The following is a 22,574-nucleotide window of genomic DNA, read 5'->3' on the forward strand; positions in this document are numbered from 1 at the left end:
CCTCAGTAACTTGAAGTAAATTTACTCTGTTATTGTTTGTGGAAAAGTCCATATGTTTAAAATACTTTTGGCTTTACTCTTTTCTACAGAGAATTTTCCGGATTTTACCTAGATACTTGTAAGATAAATCATATTACAATTACGAAGAAGCAAATTTCGTTTCAATACATTGTTTCCTAAAGGAGAAGATCCCACAATCTAGAAAAAAAATTAAACAAAGAACTACTATTATGCCTTGTCTCAACTTTTTGTGACTATAGGAAAAATAATTAATGTAGATGAGATAGAATACATTTAAAGTTGAAACAACTAAAGATATTTCGTTATTATTACAGACTTGTTTCTTAAACATATTGTACTAAAAGAAAATTCTTCCAACAGAAGGCATTCAACTTTTAGAACTTCAGTTTCATTTTAGTGTGTTGGAAGTGAAACATAGTGTAGTAACTTCATAATTGTAATATGTGTGATATAAGTTCCTGGCAAAGGTACTTTGTTTGACCAAACTTTAGTCCATCATCTGAACCTTCTAGGCACATCTGTGCACTTATAAGATCCAGTTTTAGCAAGAACCCTCCACCCTTGGTATCTTATCACCCTTGACCTCTAATTGGGTTCCTCATTCTCCATCATCCCCCTGGTGATGTCTGATCACCCTGGCCTGTCTTCTGGGAAAGCCAGCATCTTACACCTCCTTTTAGTAATTTTCCCTTCTCTGACCCTCACTCCACTCCTTGGCTTTATATTCCCAGTTGCCTGTGCGGTATTCAGAGTTGAGCCCAATATCTCTCCTCCCCTGCAAAATCCTCTTATAGTGGCCCATATAACTATCCTCTTTTATGTAACACCCGCCCCCTTTAATTAAGTCTTCCTTACTGTGCTTTAACAAATGTCATCGATTATTTCTTCAATATTCCTCAACTTCATAATTTAAATTAAGCATATAAAATAGATTTGGGTAAAAAATTTAACTCACAGCAATATTCAAATATGCAGAAAATTAATGTAAATACTTTTTATTTAGTCTCTAAGTAATTGGCCTTTCTTCTTCAAGATTCCACTCACTTGCTAGCAGAAAAAAAAAAAATAGGCCAATCTAATCTAAACCCCACTCTGATATGATCATTAAAATAGTCCTGGGAAAAATTCACTCTCCTCCATAAAGTGATCAGCCTCTCAGCCTACTGACGTGCACCTGAAGAAGCCTGAAATATGGCCCTTTTGTAGGGACCCGGAAAAGAAGCTAAGACAGGATCTGTTTTCACGATGTCCTCCATCTTCTCTAGCACACGATATCTGTGTGTCAAAATCTCAGGATAAAGCCGGAAAAATATCCTCTTTCCTCCCTCACTTCTCTTTCTTGTCATTCTTAAGACCAGAAATGCAGGTGGGATTTTCTTTCTCTTCCTTTCTGTCATACCCTCTTGACTCTTTTGGAACTAGCCTAACTATCATGAACAGAAGATGCATTTTCTCCACCCTGTGGGGCAGCTCTAAGAGGTGCTTCTTTCTGGTTTCCCTACTAATAAGCTATGTGGGGGAAAGGAAAAAAAGGAGCCACAAGAAATTTTCTTTCTAGGCGGTATTCTTCCTAGAGACTTCTATTTTGCATATCAAAAGCTGAACGTAACTTCATTCCTTCTGTAGCAAACTATAGCTCTCCTCCATTTCCACTCATCTCTACTGGGTAGATAGACAAACACCTTTGACTTGCCAGGATGAAGTTCATCTCAAAGGAAAAAGAGAAATAGACACTAATGTTTTTCAGAATATTACCTTATTACAGTGGAATACATGGGAATGCAACACATTCTATTAGTGTTAGAGAGTTTACACGTGGTATCTTCAAACTACTTTACTCTTCATGTGATATTTCTACCTTTAAGGCCAAATCATTTAAAAAAATTTTAACTCTTTATTTATTTTTTCCATCTTTAATTGACCATTCCTTCTTTTGTGTAATGTCACCATTTTAAGCAAAAATTTGTCCATGGGTTCATTGATGCTGCTTTGGAAGTATTAATTTCCCTTTACCATTTAGCTGTGTCTAACCCATTTGAGCTTAATTATCTTGTTTCTCATTGTTTCAGTCTGTTTGACTACGGCAAAGTAAAAAACTAAAGGGGGCTGAAGATAGGAAGCTATGCGATGGAAACCTACATCCTCTTTGACTCATCCAGTCAAACTTTCTTAAGATGTTATCAAAAGCCCTTCATCCTCTAAGGGCACCTCACACTTTCTGCTGGCTGCCCCACTTCCAATAACAGAGACTTATGCTTTTCAGTATACTTTAGTGACTTATGCCACAGCATTTTCCTATTTCTAAAAGTATTGATATATTCACCATTCACAGTTTTTGAAAACACTTGGCTCGCCTCTATGCCAATCCAAAATTAACTCTCAAGGCCTAGCCTAAATTCAACATCTTCATAAAGTAGGGTTTACAAAAGCTAGGCTTACCTTTCCCTTTGGCTTACATAAAGCGTTTTATAACAACCACAAAACAATAAGAACAAACATGTATATAGTGCTACTTTGAGCGGGGCATTGAACTTAGTTCTTAACATACATCAATTCATTTAATCCTTACGAGAATCCCAAAAGATAGGTCCTAAAATTATCCAGAACATACAGATGAGAAAACTGAGGTATGGTTAATTTAATTAACTTATCCAAAGTTATACAGCTAGCCCAAGATAACTTTTGTAGGATTTTATAACCAGAATGTATCTCAAATTTTAGGAGATCTATGAACCTCATAAAATTCCATGAAAAAAATTGGTTAACTATTCAAATATTTGTCTAGGGAGAGAATCTCCATCTTTACATCAGATTTTAAAAGTAGTCTGTGTTCCAAAAACGTTACGAGCTATGCTAAGGAGTATACAGTGTTGTTTTCTAATTAATCTAAAACTGTACTTTTTCAGAATTCTTCAGTGTTCATTAGGAATTCAATAACCATTTTTGATTTGACAAAGCATTTGTCTTAACTGAGGAGAAGCATTGAGTTGGTGATAGGAGAGCAAGTAAATTAACCAAGCAGAAATAAAAGAAATCATAGTTCATTTATTAATCGTCCGTACTAAATTGTAATAATAAATAGAATCTAGAAATGTATAGGCATATAGTAATATTTATCTTAGTATGATACTAAAATTGCATTTCTCGACATAACACAAGAAAAATATGCATTATTAGATCGATCAGTATTTTTAGACAGTACATCATAACAGTAGGTTTACTGCAACCTAAGATCACCCTTTACCTTGTTAAAATTGAAGATTTTTCTGTAATTCCTACAGAATACATATGGTAATACTACATATGTATTTGTTTTGAATTAGAAATACATTTAAGTCTCTGATGTGGGGTTATTTTAGAAATATTTATTTGGCCTATGTTGGCATGTCAGCAAATATAATTTAGGCACTTGAGGTCTCAAAAGCTCTAATTATGCCACAGACACAAACACACACACACACACACTACACAGAGGCATGCACAGATGCACACATATTTACACCCAAACATCTCTTTTTTTTTTTGAGATTGTTTTATGATTTCTAATAAATAGGATAATGTTCCTCAATATGGAATAATATTAAAGCTGCTTTAATTTTTTATAGATTTCCAGTTGAATTCTGTTATTTTAATTAAAATGTTAAATATTTGCAAACATATAGGTAGATTTAAGTTTTTATTCTGTAACTAACTTCAATTGAATGTTAATTTACATAATGTTTTCTTGAGTTATTTGAACAGATTCACTTTTGTGAGAATTGTGTCATTACAATTTAAATCATGGTGCAGTCATGCTAAATTCAAAAGAACATTCTTGAGAATAAAGTCATGTATGTTTTTTCTCATCTCTCATTTAAAAAAAATATTTAATAACATCTTCTCTAGAATTTGTTTATTTATATATGCATCAAAATGTGAACTCAAATACTATACTCCTTAACAAGATCACTTTAATTCTTCTCAAGTTGCCTGGATGGTTCATAAATATTCAAACCTAGCATTCTGTGTTGACAGATTTGCTTCAATAGACTAGACAAGAATGATATTCATTTATTTTAGAAATGGTTAGATCTGATAACTAGTCTGGTCAAGAAGATCTAGAAATATGAAATGAGTCATTTGCTAGTGGGAAGCAGCTGCATAGCACAGGGAGATCAGCTTGGTGCTTTGTGACCACCTAGAGGGGTGGGATAGGGAGGGTGGGAGGGAGATGCAAGAGGGAGGAGATACGGGGATATATGTATACGTATAGCTGGTTCACTTCGTTATACAGCAGAAGCTAACAAAACATTGTAAAGCAACTATACTCCAATAAAGATGTTAAAAAAAAAACAAAACTGAGACCCAAGTGTGACCTCTTTGGAGGACAAGATAACAGTCTTGAAGTGGCAATGAGAATAGTTCATGTTCACAATTCTTCATGATATTGCAGACTTGTCATAAAAATAAATTGCCTACAGTTCTCTGCCGTTTTCTATTCTTCTTTCATCATGATAATAAGGCATCAGGTTTTTAACATTCAATATATTCTGAAATGCAATTTCATATAAAGATGTGGAGGGTACTAAAACACTTGCTACCTATGTTTACTTGTGGATTTCACTTACATTCATATTTCTGAAGATACTGCCTGCTCTGTCTAGTAATATATGAAAATTAAACTAAGGTTCTGAAATATGCATGGCTCCTTGGAAATAAGATAGTAACCCCTAATCTCATTTTAATCTCTTAGAGGTGAAAGTTTTTTTCTAAATTTAGCAATGCCCAAAAGTTTATCCTGTAACCACAGGCAATTCAAGAAGTAGGATGGGGAAAGGCAGTGTATTGTCATGCTATTTTTTCAAAGGAACATAAATGTTTTTGCATGGTTAGGTCACTTGCTGTCTTATCGCTTCCTAAAGTACTCCCACACACTAAGCCTATGGTTACCAGGACCTGCTCCTGACATGTAAGATAAGTTTCCAGTCAGCCTGAGCCAGACTGTATTGCATAAGTGCTGAAATTATTACCCTATTAAGAGAACACAGTTGAGAGTATACTGCTACTTTTTAAACAGCAGTAAGGAGCTGTTACGTTCAAAATCTTAAGAAATATCATAAAGATATAAAAGATGGATTTACCTTTCAAAATAAGACATGGTTACATATTTTGAACCTAAAGAAATGTCAAAAAATGAGTAAAAACTTGGGAAACTCATGGAGATTTTAAAAGATTTTGGCAATAGTATGTAGATAGATAGATAGGTAGATAGATAGATGATAGATGTTAGGATGAAACAATCATATGAAGTATGAGTAAGAACAAAATACCCTATAATTTCTCTGCTATGTCTTCTCACAATCTAATCATTTAGTTAGTCCTGTTCTATGCTATATCATCAGCTTCATGAGAACCGAGAACCTGTATACACCTCATGGCTTCATCTCCAGTCTCTGGCAATGTGTTCAGCACATGGTGGACGCTCAATGAATGTTTATTAAATTAATGAGTATTTATCTTTAATGTTGGGTAAAGAAAACTGAGTGCAGACTCCAGAAATATTAAGTTCTAAAAGTAATAATAACACCAACATTATTGTACTAAATATTAAGGCAATTAAAGAAAAAATGAGTGTATTGATAATATAAAAAATAAATATAAAAAAGTAGAAAATCTTAATTTACCATATTGGTCCCTACATATTTCCCCAACCCTTATTGCCATTTTATTTTATTTTTTTACTGCTAATTTTTAAATTTAATTTGATTTTATTTTCTTAACATCTTTATTGGCGTATAATTGCTTTACAATGATGTGTTAGTTTCTGCTGTATAACGAAGTGAACCAGCTATACATATACATATATCCCCATATCCCCTCCCTCTTGCATCTCCCTCCCTCCCACCCTCCCTATCCCACCCCTCTAGGTGGTCACAAAGCACCGAGCTGATCTCCCTGTGCTATGCAGCCACTTCCCACTAGCTATCTATTTTACATTTGGTAGTGTATATATGTCCATGCAACTCTCTCACTTTGTCCCAGCTTATCCCTCCCCCTCCCCATATCCTCAAGTCCATTCTCTAGTAGGTCTGCATCTTTATTCCTGTCTTTCCCCTAGGTTCTTCATGGCCATTTTCTTTTTTTAAGATTCAATATACATGTGTTAGCATACGGTATTTGTTTTTCTCTTTCTGACTTACTTCACTCTGTGTGACAGACTCTAGGTCCATCCACCTCACTACAAATAACTCAGTTTCGTTTCTTTTTATGGCTGAGTAATATTCCATTGTATATATGTGCCACATCTTCTTTATCCATTCATCTGTTGATGGACACTTAGGTTGCTTCCATGTCCTGCCTATTGTAAATAGAGCTGCAATGAACATTGTGGTACATGACTCTTTTTGAATTATGGTTTTCCCAGGGTATATGCCCAGTAGTGGGATTTCTGGGTCATATGGTAGTTCTATTTTTAGTTTTTTAAGGAACCTCCATACTGTTCTCCATAGTGGCTGTATCAATTTACATTCCCACCAACAGTGCAAGAGGGTTCCCTTTTCTCTACACCCTCTCCAGCATTTATTGTTTGTAGATTTTTTTGATGATTGCCATTCTGACCACCATGAGGTGATATCTCATTGTCGTTTTGATTTGCATTTCTCTGATGATTAATGAAGTTGAGCATTCTTTCATGTGTTTGTTGGCAATGTGTATATCTCCTTTGGAGAAATGTCTATTTAGGTCCTCTGGATTTTTTTTTTTTTTTTCATGGAGCTGCATGAACTGCTTGTAAATTTTGGAGATTAATCCTTTGTCAGTTGCTTCGTCTGCGAATATTTTCTCCCATTCTGAGGGTTATCTTTTCATCTTGTTTATGGTTTCCTTTGCTGTGCAAAAGCTTTTAAGTTTCATTGGGTCCCATTTGTTTATTTTTGTTTTTATTTCCATTTCTCTAGGAGGTGGGTCAAAAAGGATCTTGCTGTGATTTATGCCATAGAGTGTTCTGCCTATGTTTTCCTCTAAGAGTTTTATAGTGTCTGGCCTTACATTTAGGTCTTTAATCCATTTTGAGTTTATTTTTGTGTATGGTGTTAGGGAGTGTTCTAATTTCATTCTTTTACATGTAGCTGTCCAGTTTTCCCAGCACCACTTATTGAAGAGGCTGTCTTTTCTCCACTGTATATTCTTGCCTCCTTTATCAAAGATAAGGTGACCATATGTGCGTGGGTTTATGTCTGGGCTTTCTATCCTGTTCCATTGATCTATCTTTCTGTTATTTGTGCCAGTACCATACTGTCTTGATTACTTTAGCTTTGTAGTATAGTCTGAAGTCAGGGAGCCTGATTCCTGCAGCTCCGTTTTTCTTTCTCAAGATTGCTTTGGCTTTTTGGGGTCTTTTGTGTTTCCATACAAATTGTGAAATTTTTTGTTCTAGTTCTGCAAAAAATGCCAGTGGTAGTTTGATAGGGATTGTATTGAATCTGTAGATTGCTTTGGGTAGAAGAACCAGCTTTTGGTTCATTGATTTTCTTTATTAATTTTCTGTTTTCAAGTTCATTGAATTATGCTCTAATTCTTATTATTTCTTTTCTTCTGCTTACTTTGCGTATAATTTGGTCTTCCTCTCCTAGTTTCCAAGTTGGATAGTTAGATTATTGATTTTAGATTTTTAAAAAATTTCTAGTATATGCTCTAAACACTATAAATTTCCCTCTAAGCTCTACTTACGCTGCAACACCCAAATTTTGAGAAGTTGTATTTTAATTTTCATTCAGTGCAAAGATTTGTTAAATTTCTCTTGAGATTTTCTCTGACCTATGTATAACTTAGAAGTGTGTTCATTAAACTCCATATTTTTTTTGTATTTTCCAGTTATCTTTCTGTTATTAATTTCTAGTTTAATTCAGTTGTGATCTAACAGCAGGTATAGTATGATTTCTGTTCTTTTAAATTTGATACGATGTGTTTTATGGCCCAGAACATGGTCTATTTTGGTGAACATTCCATGTGAGCTTGAGAAGAATGTGTATCTTCCTGTTGTTGGATGAAGTAGTCAATAGACGACAATTATATGCAATTGATTGATGGTGTTACTGAGTTCATCTATGTCCTTCCTGATTTTCTGCATGCATTTCTAACAGCCTCTCTGTTAAAGTCTCCAACAATGATAGTGGGTTCATCTTTTTCTCCTTGTTGTTTTATAGTTTTTTCCTTGCATATTTTGATGTATATGCTCTGTGCATATACATTAATATTTGTTACACATTCTTGGAGAATTGACTCTTTTTTCACTATTTAATGCCCTTCTTTATCCTTGATAACTTTCCTTAGCTTTAAAATCTGCTCTGAACTTCATATACTGTACCTACTTCTGCTTTCTTTTGATTAGTGTTAGCATGGTATATCTTTCTCCATCCATTTACTTTTAGTCTATATGTGTTTTTATATTTAAAGAGGGTATCTTATAAACAATGTGTAGTTATGTCCTGTTTTTTGATCCACTTTGACTCTGTCTCTTAATTGGTGCATTTAGAATATTGATATTCAAAGAGATTATTGATATAGTTGGATTAATATTTACCATATTAATGGTTTGTTACTGCTTTCTCTTTGTTGCTCTTGTTCTTTTTTCCTATATTTGACTTCCTGTCTTTTTCTGCCTTTTGTGGTTTTAATTGAGCCTTTTATATGATTCATTTTTTTCTCCTTTCTTAACATTGGTTATACTTCTTTCTTTGTTTTTTAATTGGTTTCCCTGGAGTTTGCAATATACATTTACAGCTAATTCAAATCCATTTTCGAATAACAAAATAGTACTTCATGAGAAGTGTAAGTACTATATAATGATAAAATAATCCTAATTCCTGCCTTCTGTCCCTTGTAGCATTACTGTCCTTAATTTTACTTGTATGCAAGCTAAACATAAATATAGATTTATGCATAAGAAATACACATAAGCATACATAATCAAAACCATTGTTGGTATCACTGTTTTGAATAAACTCTTAGCTGTTAGATCAATTAAGAATAGGAAAAATAAAAGTTTTTATTTTACCTTCACCTATTCCTTCTCTGATGCTCTTACATAGATTTGAGTTTCTCATATATATATATATATATATATATATATATATATATATATATACTATTGTTTTCCCTCTCTAAAGATCTTCTTTTAACCTTTCTTGCAAGGTAGGTTACTTGCAACAAAATTCCTCAATTTTTGTCTGAGAAAGTCTTTAATCTCCTTCACTTTTGAAGGATAATTTCACATGTTACAGTCGTGTTGGTGGGGTTTTGCTCTCAACACTTTAAATATTTCACTCTGTTATCATCTTGCTTGAATGATTTCTGAGAAGTTGTATGTAATTCTTATCTATGTTCCTCTATAGGTAAGAAGATTTTTTCATCTGGCTTCTTTCAGGATTTTTTTCTTATCTTTGATTTTCTGTAGCTTGAAAATGATGTGCCTCGATGTAGTGTTCTTGGCATAAATTCTGCTTGGTTTTCCTTGAGCTTCCTGGATGTATGGTTTGGTGTCTGACATTAATTTGGGGAAATTCTCAGTCATTATTGCTTCAAATACCTTGTCTGTTCCTTTCTCTTTTTCTTCTCCTTCTGGTATTCCCGTTATGTGTATGTTATATCTTTTGTGGTGGTCCCACAGTTCTTGAATATTCTGTTCTATTTTTTTTCCAGTCTTTGTTTTCTTTGATTTTCAGCTTTGGGGTTTCTGTTGAGATAACCTTAATATCAGAGATTTTTTTTCCTCAGCCATGTCCAGCTTACTAATAAGCCTATCAAAGACATTCTTCATTTCTGTTATAAAGATTTTGATTTCCAACATTTGTTTTTGGTACTTTCTTCAGATTTCCATCTCTCTGCTTACAATGCCCATTTGTTCTTGTATGCTGTTTACTTTATCAATTAGAGCCCTTAACATATAAATCATAATTGTTTTATATCCCCAGTCTGATAATTCCAACATCCCTCTCATGTCTGGTTCTGATGCTTGCTCTGTCTCTTCAAATTGTGTTTTTTGCCTTTTAGTATGCCTTGTAAATTTTTTTCTTGGTAGACACACATAATGTACTGGCTAAAAGGACCTGTTGTAAATAGGTCTTTAGTAATATGATGGTAAGGTGTCAGGGGAGGGAAAGTGTCCTACAGGTCTCAGTCTTTTAGAGTCCATGCCTCTGGACTGTGAACTTCACAAGTGCTTCTCAGGTTTTTTCTCCCTGTCCCCCTTAGGTAGTATAGGATGGCCGGAGTAGGCTGGAGTTGGGTATTTCCATTCTCACACATGGAAGGCTAGAGTGGACTGGAGTTGAGACCCTTCGCCTAGGTCAGTTAGGCTCTGACAGTATCTGGACAGGTTAGAGTCTAGCTAACTAGTTTCCCCTGAGGGTGAGCCTTGATAAGAACAAAATGCTCTGGCATATATCAAAATGATTCCTTTTCCCCCCTCCTACTTAAAGTATGAGGGGATTTTTCTCTGATAATTGCTCTGAAAACCTGATCAGGCTCCTGGAGCTAAAACTCATAAAGGTGTAGGGACCCCCATGATTGGGTTCCCCTGGAGTTTTTAACTATCAGAGTTGTCTGCATTGAGCGTCCAGCATTTGTCAACTACAGTTTGGGTTTTCCTACGTTGGTACTGGTAAAAGCAGCAGTTTCTGCTTGTCTCTACTCTGGTAAGCTGTGACTCCATCTATTCACTTGTCTCCAATATTGGGAGCAGTGGTTTGCCCTGTGTCCTCCATTCTCTTATAGATCAAGAAGAGTTGTTGTTTTTTTCAGTCTGTTTAGCTTTTTATGTACTGTTAAGAGAGAGTGGTGACTTCCAAGCTCCTTCCATCTGCAACAAAATCCAGAAATCTTCTAGATACATTTTCTATCTTCTAGAGTTTGGTCTCCATAGCTGGAGATGTCTTTTATGGGAGAGACTACTGGGAGATTGAAGAGAATGGTTAAGGGCCAAGAAGAAGAGGTGGATGGATTAAAAACAGCTTATCTAATCAAATTGATGTGATGTCTTGGTGTTGTAAATACTGAGGAAGAAGAAATTATACACATTTACAAACAAATGTTTATACCAAAGGGGAAATTAAGTAGTTGCAAAGAATTTTATATCAGAAATCCTGCATTTCAGTGTATGCTGGTTCTTCCACTGTTTAGTTACATAAAATTTTTCAAGATTCTTAATTCTCATGATTTACTTTTCTGTAAATAAGAATAAATATAAGATTTTAAAAGGCCACCCAGCCTGCAACATTATAAGAAGGCCAAATGAGAAAAACGCATAAAGAATCTGAGAAAGAATATATATATATATATATATGTATCTGAATCACTTTGCTGTTGACCAGAAACTAACACAACATTGTAAAACCACTATACTTCAATAAAAAAAATGTATGAAATGATTTTGTAAACTATAAATGGCATGGGGCTATTACATGACATTTTTAAACAAAGTACTTTATGAAGTACTGCTTAAACACTCAAGCTTAATCTGTAAATACTCACTGGTGATGGTTTGTGTGAAGTGTTTACTGTGACAAGAAGTACAGCTCTAAATCGCTCATCTTTTTGGCATTTAATTATCACAATAAAATGATCAATGGTTAAAAGATTAGAGTCTGCCTTTTAGGACTGATTTTTTTGGTGATTGTTGAAATTTATTCTGTTTGTTAGCTTGTCACTGGAGGCTTTTTCAGAACTACCCAGTTTGAAATTGATACCCAAACAAACGTACCTTTAATGTAGTCACGGTTCCATACATTAAGTTATGGAGATGAACTCAGGTTTCCAAAAAATCTTCCTAAACTAAAACATCAATGCTCTGGCTTTCCAACTTTTATAAACTGGGTCAAAATTAAATTTCAAAAGTGAGATGTTTCCTTAAATGAACCGTTGACAACTCTTTGGAACATTTCAGTATTAAATTTGGCTTCCCTCACAATAAGGCTTCTTCTGTGCAGATTTTTAAAATCTAGTCACCACACAACCATCCAGATCCAGAATTTTCATTTTTGTTCCAAAGTGTCACTGGAAGGGATTTTGTCCTTGCAAACTGCATAAAATTTACAGTAGAATATATGTAAAAGAAGAATGCTGAAATAGATCTGCTTTGATTCCTTGGTAAAGAGAAGAGAAGGGCAAGAAGCTTCAGCTTCTATTTACCCTGGCATTAACTCAAGATAAGCCTTAAAATTACTTTTTGGTGTACAGTGTGGTTTCTCCATCAAAAGGTTATTTGCTATAAAAGGGCTTTATTCTGTAAGACACTGGGTATATTCACTTTTTAATTAGAGCTGCCAAACTCTAGGCCAGGGTGAGGTTAAAATCATGTCTTTTTATGATGCTCTTTTTCCTGATTATAAAAGTAATAACAAGTGTGACAGAGCCAATTTCTTTCCCAGAGGATTCTAAGGTAACTGCACCATGAAAAAATTAACCATAAACTGATGCCCTGATTTTGCCCTTAAAGAAGTGGAGACTTCTTTAGACACTAACAGTGTGGTACTGAGAGACTATGTTTGGGTTGTGTTGTTATTGTTATTTTTGTTGTAGTTCTTTTTCATATTAATCTGGCACTCAATGAATGAATGAATGAACATATGAACGAATAAGTGAGTGAACTTTTACATGAGACAAACTTTTATTTTCTCATGGCTTGCCAGATGGGCAGGCAACAAAATACAGTGGCAATCAAATACAAATTTTATGCCACATCAGTGCTGTTTGCTGAGAATTATGGAGCAATATCAGGAACAGTGACTAAGCGTGAGAATTTTTACTACTTAGTCTTAATAATGAAACAGTGACAGTCTATTTGAGATATTAAATCAATGTTTTATTTCCGCTACAGATTCTGATTTTCCATGTGTTTCTACCTACTTAATTCTTTAATTCCTTATTTCACAGAGGTAAGGTTAACAGAGCCTAAAACAAAGTGGTTATTCTTGAATTCTGAGTCTCAAACTTTCCTAATATACTTTCATAGAGAAAGAAAGTTTTGAACATTAGGCTTTATTGAAAGAGAAAAAAAAATTTTTTTAAATCTTTTTTCAGTTTCCAAACTTTCCCATTGCAAAGGCAGAACAAAGCTTGAGAGTCTGAGCTTAGGGTTTCTTATAAAAGCCGTAGAAGAGAAGATGGAACAGTGTAAGAAAAGTCCCTTCAATTCAAAGGGGAAGGATAATCCTTCAGTGTTGGAATAGGGTTGGCAAGATTTGGAGGATATGACATCATGACGCAAAAACAACTTTCCCTTAAGTCAACCCCTCAACTCAACCCTGAAAGAAGAGACAGGATGCTCTGATGAGAGATAATAAAACACAAGGAAGGTGATGGGGAAACTGAAAGCAAAGCCTCTTTTTGTGCCTGTCTTCTTGCTTGGAAAGCTAAGAGGAGACTATACACAGGACACATTATAACATCACGGTTCAGCCAAAGCAGAGTATAGCCAGTTCCCCACTGTCTAAGTGACACACAGTGGAGGTTCTTGAAGACTTAGAATGGGGATACCAGAATGATGAGAAGCCTGGTGTATCATGATTTGTAGACACTATTGCAGGACACCCAGTGACATGAAGGCTCCAGGGACATAACCATGAAGACAGCACGGACTGAGAAAACAGCAAACCAACCACAAGACTTCTCCTCCCCAACCATGAGGATAGGTATTCTTTGCCCTGCATCATATCATATCATCTTGGTAAAGAAAGGGGGAAGAGAAAACCCTTCCAGATGGGAAGAAATTTGAAATGACCAGCTAAAAGACACTAACACCAGGAATAAATATTGGCATACCAAGATTAAGGTTTGACTTTGTTTTTCTCTGTTTTCCTCTCCTTAAGCAGTGAGACAGGAAACTTGAAAGCAAGATGAGATCGGATAAAGAAAATAAATCATGCCACATTTTAATATGTCTGAGTTGTAGCATGTAAATCCTGCCCCCGCTAAAGTGGCATTACCCAGACATTCCTTCTCACTCCCCAAGCTCTGCTTCCATTCTTTACTCTGGGAATGTAGCAATGTAACATTCCCAGGCTAAGAGTCACATTTGTGGAGGAGCAAGACACTTGTTCATTCTGAGTAAAATTTCCTGGCTGTGAGCAAGTACAACTTTGCTGTCCCACAAAAAGGAGAATAAAGACCAATCACGCGAAATCATTTCTGTATCATTGGTTACAAGCTTAAATACAATTTTATAAAAATGTAAAGATATACTCAAAACCATAATCAAAACAAACTAATGAAAATGGTTTGAAATAGTTCGAAAAATATATCAAAGTGAATGTTACTTTTGGAAAATAAAGATGAGCTAAGTTAATGTACATTATGCAAAGCTTTCTAAAATTGATTATGTTACACACTCACACTAATACTTGACAGAGTTGCAGTACTCTTAGTTATTTTTATGATGGCATAAAGCTAATTATTCTAAGACAGTTATATCCAGAGCAAAGTATACTGATAAGATATAATCATAAAAAATGTTTTAGACTTCCTATTTTGCCTATTTTTCCTTATAAATACACTGACAGAATGAAGGCAAAGTAAACATTTCAGCATTGGATAAATGTAATTTCTTGGAGAATTAAAGAAATAAACCTTTTTTTAAATTTGTAGAGCAGTTTTACAGGTATTTTTTTTTTCTAAATACTCTGAGTCTCATGACATAGGTGGATTGTGTATTTATGACAACAGCAGTTTATTAATTAATTTACTTATTTTTACTGTGTTGGGTCTTCGTTTCTGTGCGTGGGCTTTCTCTAGTTGTGGCAAGAGGGGGCCACTCTTCATCGCGGTGCGCGGGCCTCTCACTATCGCAGCCTCTCTTGTTGCGGAGCACAGGCTCCAGACGCGCAGGCTCAGTAGTTGTGGCTCACGGGCCTAGGTGCTCCGCGGCATGTGGGATCTTCCCAGACCAGGGCTTGAACCCGTGTCCCCTGCATTAGTAGGCAGATTCTCAACCACTGCACCACCAGGGAAGCCCTACAGATAGTTTTGATGTCCTTTCCCCAATCCTGCATTTGAATTATCTGGATAATGCACTTAGACTTTACTTTGCAGTGAAAATAAAGCCCAAAAGGTAGAGAGATGCAAATCTTCTATGTATCAAATTCTTAACCTGAAAAATTAAGAGTTTATACTAGAAGAAAGTTAAATATTTAAAGTTCTGTGATTGGAGGAGTCTTTAAAATTCACCACGTTAGCCTTCATTACTTATACTAAAATCAGAAGAAACAGTTACTCTCACACACATGTCATTGCATTCATATCCATTATATCATCACACTTCAGTTATTTCAAAAATCCATAAAAATTATGTAAAGAATTGCTTAAATCTTTAGTTTTGTAGGAGAAAGAAAAACAAAAAAACTAATCTTCAAAATCAAGAAAGGGTCCATATAGCCATCTGGTGGCTACTTAGGGAAATACATCTGAATCTTCCCATCACTATTATTTGTAAATTGGTATATTAAATAATATAAATTATTTTTATAAAATAAGTTAATATTTGTCTAATTCTAAAAAACATCTAAAAAATTTTTAATTCCCTATTAATTTATACTTGCTTTTATATTTTTTCTTTAAAGCATAAAGCTTTTGCCATTCTGTTACTAGTAAATATATCATTGCCTTTTGCTATTTATTGTAAATTATGTCATTGTTAATTTTCAAGGTAATAGCTGTTGTTAAATATTAGCCCCACATAGACTAAACATTTGATAATTAACATTTGATAATTATTGGCGATCTTGTTATAAATACCTATATATACTACTCATTTATATATAGAACCTTTCGACCAATATTACATATATTATGATATTAAATGCCAGGCTTCATAATAATATGAAAAGCATAGACCAGGTTTTATAAAGAGCATGAAAAAAGAATCTGAGTAATAATGCATAAGCATATGCTAACATTGTCGAACTTCACTAAAGTATTTTAAAAAATCAGAGAAAGATCATATGTATTTCTAACAAAAGGTAATTGCAGAAAAAAATCTGCCTATATATCGCTTTCATATGCATATCATTTACATAATCTTGTAAATATTCCAAATACATATTTTAGAAAAAGAAACTTTCTTTTCAATCTATGTGTTCCTAAGCAGTGAAATAAAAACAATCTTACAATTTAACATGACCTTGATGAAATGAAGAAAATATTACAGATATTCTTAGTGAGGTTTTGTAGTCAGAGACAAAACAAATGTATACATTTACCAGATAGACGTTTTGCTATATGTCTATATAAAAAAAGAAAAGAAAGAAAATAAATTAAAAACTATGAAAAATAATACATGTGGTATTCTTTTCCCAAAAGGCAACCATATTCTCAATATATTAAAATGTAAGAGTTGTTCAAAAAGCAAGTATATGAGTGCATTTGCATAACACAATAATTTTATTGATAACAGAGTGTTTTGCTAGACTTTTATGGCATCATAGTTTATGAGATTTAATGCAATGTTCACTTAAAAATGGAGGCTCATCTATACATATTACCGAGGTGAAAACCCTGCTCAGAATTGATTTTCAAACGTGTGATATTTTTATCCTGTATGATTTCATTGCCAATTTTATGAATAAAGGCATGCCTCATTTTATTGTGCTTTGCTTTGTTAAGTTTTTTACAAATTGAAGGTTTATGGCAACGCTCCATCAAGCAAGTCTTTTGACGCCATTTTTCCAACAGCATTTCTCACTTCATGTCTCTGTGTCACATTGTGGTAATTCTTGCAATATTTCAGATATTTTCATTATTATTATATTTGTGATGATCTGTGATTAGTGATCTTTGATGTTGCTATTATAATAGTTTTGCCATTTTTTAACAGTAAAGTATTTTTTAATTAAGATTTTTTTTTTTAGACATAATGCTCTTGCACACTTAATAGACTACAGTATAGTATAAACATAACTTTCATATGCACTGGGAAACCAAAAGTTTTGTGTGACTTACTTTATTGTGATATTCGTTTTATTGCCATGGTCTGGAACCCAACCCACAATATCTCTGAGGTAAGCCTGTAGTTAATTTTTCAGTAGATAAAGCTTTTAGGAAGCAATATACAAAGTTTTAGTCAGGAAAAGATGCAAGTTTAAAAGACAATCAATCTGAAACCCAAGGAGAACATTAAAACAATCAACAACAGTTACTTTTCAACTCCAGTATTTCAGTCTAGTAATATTAATGTGAATAATAAATTCTCATTAAAACTCTCAACTTTTAAAATCATTCTTGTGGGAGTAACACATAACTAAGATGATCAAGACTAATTTCCTCAACTCCTGACTTCTAAGTACAATTTTGTTCTCCTCAAGCCAAGAAAAAACATGGAAACAGGAATGTTTTTAAACTTTATATTTTACAGAAGTTTTAGGGTCACAGAAAAATTGAAAGGTCGGTATTGTGATTTTTTTATAGACGCTCTGCCTCCACATACGCACAGCCTCCCCCTTTATCAACACCCTCCACCAAAGTGGTACATCTGGTGATGAGCCTACATTAACACACCATAATTATCCAAAGTCCATAGTTTACATTAGGGTTCACTTTCGGTGTTACACATTCTGTGGTTCCAACAGATGTATAATGCCATGTATCTATTATTATAATATCATGATGAGTACTTTCATTGCCTTAAAAATTCTCTGTTCTCCACCTTTTCATCTCCCACCTCCCACCCTCAATCACTGGCAACCATTGATCTTTTGATTGTCTCCACAGTTTTGTCTTTTCCGGAATGTCATAAAGTACGTAGCCTTTTCAGATTGGCTTCTTTCAGGTAGTAATATGCATTTAAGGTTCCTCCGTGTCTTTCATGACTTGATAGTTCATTGCTTTTACGAGTGAAGTAAGTCAGACAGAGAAAGACACATATGGTATTGCTTACATGTGGAATCTAAGAAAAGGGTACAAATGAACTTACCTACAAAACAGAAATAGAGTTACAGATGTAGAAAACAAACTTAAGGTTACCAGGCGGTAAGGCAGGGGAGGGATAAACTGGGAGATTGGTATTGACACGTTCACACTACTGTATATAAAATAGATAACTAATAAGGACCTACTGTGTAGCACAGGGAACTCCACTCAATACTCCATAATGGCCTAAATGGAAAAAGAATCTAAAAAAGAGTGGGTATATATATATGTATAACTGATTCACTTTGTTGTACACCTGAAACTAGCACAACATTGTAAATCAACTATACTTTAATAAAAGTTTTTTTAAAAAGAGTTGAATAATATTCCATTGTCTGGATGTATCACAGTTTATTAATTCACCTACTGAAAGGCATCTTGGCTGCTTTCAAGTTAAGTAATCGTGAAAAAAGCTGCTGTAAACATCTGTGTGCAGGTTTTTGTGTGGACATAAGTTTTCAGTTCCTTCAGGTTAATACTAAGGAGTGTGATTGATGGATCATAAGTAAGGTTTTGGTTAATTTGGTGAAAAACTGCCAAACTGTCTTCCAAAGTAGCTATGTCATTTTGCATTCCCACCAACAATGAATAAGAGCTCCTGTTGCTCCACACGTTTTGTTCATTCTAATGAGTAGATAGGGATATTACATTGGTGTTTTAATTTTTAGTTCCCTGATAACATATGATGTGGAGCAACAGGGTTTCTATTGTGTTCCAGTGATCTTTATGTCTATTCTTTCACCAGTACCACACCGTCTTGTTACTGTAGCTTTATAATAAATCTTGAAGTTGGGTAGTGTCACTCTTCCAACTTTGGTCTTCTCCTTCAGTATTGTGTTGGTTATTCTCCCTCCCCGTATAAACTTTAGACTTAGTTTGTTGATATCCACAAAATAATTATTTTGGTTGGGATTTCACTGAATCTATAGATCAAGTTGGGAAGAACTGACATCTTAGCAATATTGAATCTTTCTATCCATGAACATGTAATATCTCTCCATTTATTTAGTTCTATCATACTTTTGTACTTTTTCTCATATATGTCTTGTATATATTTTGTTAGATTTATTCCAAGGTATTTCATTCTTTAGGTGCTAATGTAAATGATAGTGTGTTTTTATTTCAAATTCCACTTGTTCATTACTGAAATATATGAACGTGATTGACTTTTGTATATAAACCTTGTTACCTGCAACTTTGCTATTCTTGTTTATCCGTTCCAGGAGTTTTTTTGGTTAATTCTTTTTGATTTTCTGCATTGATGACTATGTCATCTGTAAATGAAAAGTTTTATGTCTTCCTTCCCAATCTTTACACCTTTTGTTTCCTTTCTTGTCTTAGTGCATTAACTAGGACTTACAGTACAATGTTGAAAAGGAGTGGTGTGAGAGGACATCCTTGCCTTGTTCCTGATCTTAGCAGGAAAATTCCATTTTCTTATCATGAGGTATAATGTTATCTGTAGGAATATTTACAATATTTTTGTATATATACTTTATCAAGTTAAGGAAGTTCCCCTCTATCCCTAGTTTCCTGAGAGTATTTATTGTGAATGGTTATTGGATTTTATCAAATGCTTTCTCTGCATCTATCGATATGGTCAAGGGATATTTCTTCTTTATCCTATTGATGTGATAGATTACATTAATTGATTTTCTAATATTGGACCAACCTTGCATGCCTGGGATAAATCTTACTTGGTAATGGTGTATAATTATTTTATACATTGATGGATTCAATTTGATAACATTTTGTTGAAGATTTTGGTATATATATTCATGAGAGACATTGATTTATAGTTTTCTTTTCTTGTAATATCTTTGTCTGGTTTTGGTATTAAGGTAATGCTTGCCTCAAAGAATGAACTAGGAAGTACTCCTTCTGCTTCTATCCTCTAAAAGAGATTTTAGAGCATCGGTATAATTTCTTCCTTAACTGTTTGGACACATCTGGGCTTGATGCTTTCTGTTTTGGAAGTTAATTATTGATTCAATTTCTTTGATAGACATAGGCCTGCTAAAACATCTATTTCCTGTTGTGTGAGTTTCGTGCATCTTCAACTCTACTGTAAGGCTGGACTTTGAAATCCTAAAGTGGTTGCTCCAATATGTAGTAATTGAAGAATTCCCTTTGCTACATACCCTTTCCAAAATATGTTATAATCAGAGTTTTCAATTTGTGGCTATATGCAGGTAATAAAATAACATAACACTGTGCGTTAAAGTTTACATTTCCTTGATGACAAATAGGGTTGATCATCTTTTTACTTGCTTTTTGGCCATTTACATTTCCCCTTTTATATAGTGCCTCTTTAACTCATTGACTTATATAGATTATCTATATATTCTGGATACTGGAGGTTTGTATATTATGTTGCAAACATCTTTTATCATAGTGTGCTTGTTTGCTTGAATTATCTTCACAATGTCTCTTGATAAACATAATTCATTTTTTATAGAGGTATAATACATACACAGTGAAATGCTCAGATTTTCTCTTCCATTCTCCCAAAATATTTGTGTAAGTAGATATTATTTCTCCCTTTAGTTTTGGTACACATTTCGAGTAAAAGCACTGTGGCATGGAATTGTCATTGTGGGGAAAAATTTTGGTTATGGATTCAACTTCTTTAATAGATATAGAACTATTCAGATTTTTCTGTTTCTTCTTGTATCAATGTTTGTCTAATTTATGTAAGCTGTCATTTTTACTGGACATATGTGTTCATAATGCTCCCTTAACATTCTTTTAATATCCAAGGAAACTATATTCCCTCTTACACTCCTGATAATGGTAATTTGTGGCTTCTCTCTTTTTTCTTTCTTGATTAGGAGTTAAACAATTTTACTAATCCTTGCCAAGAACCAATTTTTGGTTTTAAAGAGTTTCTTTACTTTTGTCTTTCATTTAATTGACTTATGCTCTTACATTTATTATTTCTCTCCTTGTACTTATTTTGTGTTTGATTTGTCTGTTGTTTTCTCATTTACAGAAAGTTTTAAAACATTTTTATTTTTTAATGTAATCTTTTAAACCCACATGGTTATTGATACCATATATTTTACTTCTTATCTTATAAAACCCAAAATATATTATTAGTCTTTTTGCTTTAAATAGTTAATTGTCTTGTAAAGAAATATTTAAAAAGTCATCTTTTAATTACTTATTGCATTCTTTATTGCTTTTTAATTAAAAAAAAATCAATCTAGTATCATTTTCCCTCAGTCCAAGAACTTTCTTAGCACTTTTTTTTTTTTTTTTTTTTTTTGCGGTACGCGGGCCTCTCACTGTTGTGGCCTATCCCGTCGCGGAGCACAGGCTCCGGACGCGCAGGCTCAGCAGCCATGGCTCACGGGCCCAGCCGCTCCGCGGGATGTGGGATCTTCCTGGACCGGGGCACGAACCCGCGTCCCCTGCATCGGCAGGCGGACTCTCAACCACTGCGCCACCAGGGAAGCCCTAGCACTTTTTTATTGCAGGTGTACTGATAACTAATTCTCTGATGAGATGATATTTTAAAATGTCTCTATTTCAACTTCATTTTTCAATATTTGTTGAATATTAAATTCCAGACTGATAGTTCTTTCCCTTTCAAAACTTTAAAGAAGCCATGTAATTGTCTTTTGGCTTGCATCATTTTTGAGGAGAAAATTATTATTGTTTTCTTGTATGCAATGTGTCTTTTCCCTTTCTCTGTGTGTTTTTAATATTTTAAAAATATTTTTATTGGGTCTTTAGTAACTTGACAATGATATGGTTTGGTGTGATTTTCTTTGTATTTATCCTGTTGCAATTCTTTGAGATTCTTGGACCTGTATATTAATATTTTCCATTAAAATTGTAAAGTAGCTCACAAATTATTTATTTATTTTTATCTCATTTTCTCTCTTCTCTCTTTCTGGAATTTCTATTAAACATATTAGACCACTTGGTAAAATCTCATAGGTCACTGACGCTCTGCTCATTTTTTCAATGTTTTTTTCTTAGCTACAATTTGGATAATTTCTGTTGTCCTATTTCAATTTCATTTGTCATTTAGTAGTGTTCAATCTCTTATTAAACCCATTGAATGAATTTTTATTTTAGAATATATATATTCTAAATATAAGCATTTTCAAATTTCTATTTGTTGCTCTCTTACTGTTTTCACTTCTCTCTTGGAATACCTCATTTCTTCATCCACTGTATCCATCTTTTCCTCTAAATTTCTTAACATATTTAAAGTAGTTGGTTTAATACCTTATCTGCTAATTCTAATAATTAGATCATCAATGAGTGCTATTGCAGTGCCTTTTTTTTTTCTTGTTTATGAGTCACACTTTCCTGCTTCTTTACTGCTTTATTACTTTTAATTATATACTAGACATTTTGTATAGAAGAACAATGGAGATTCAGACATAATTTTCTTTTATTTAGTTTTGTTTATTTCTTAGAAAGTTCAAGGCTTTTTCTCTGCCTGGCACTTATGGTGAAAGGCTAATTATTTAGATATCTTCTAAATCTGAGTTGAACTAGGATTGGGTTGTAGCTTTAAATTCAATTGAATTTGTCCATGATCAGAAGAACCTCCAACCCTCCAAGTTGCTACCATTGGATCACATCAGTATTTGAAGTGAAGA

Source organism: Globicephala melas, chromosome 17, assembly GCF_963455315.2.
Source record: "Globicephala melas chromosome 17, mGloMel1.2, whole genome shotgun sequence".
Taxonomy (NCBI): domain Eukaryota; kingdom Metazoa; phylum Chordata; class Mammalia; order Artiodactyla; family Delphinidae; genus Globicephala; species Globicephala melas.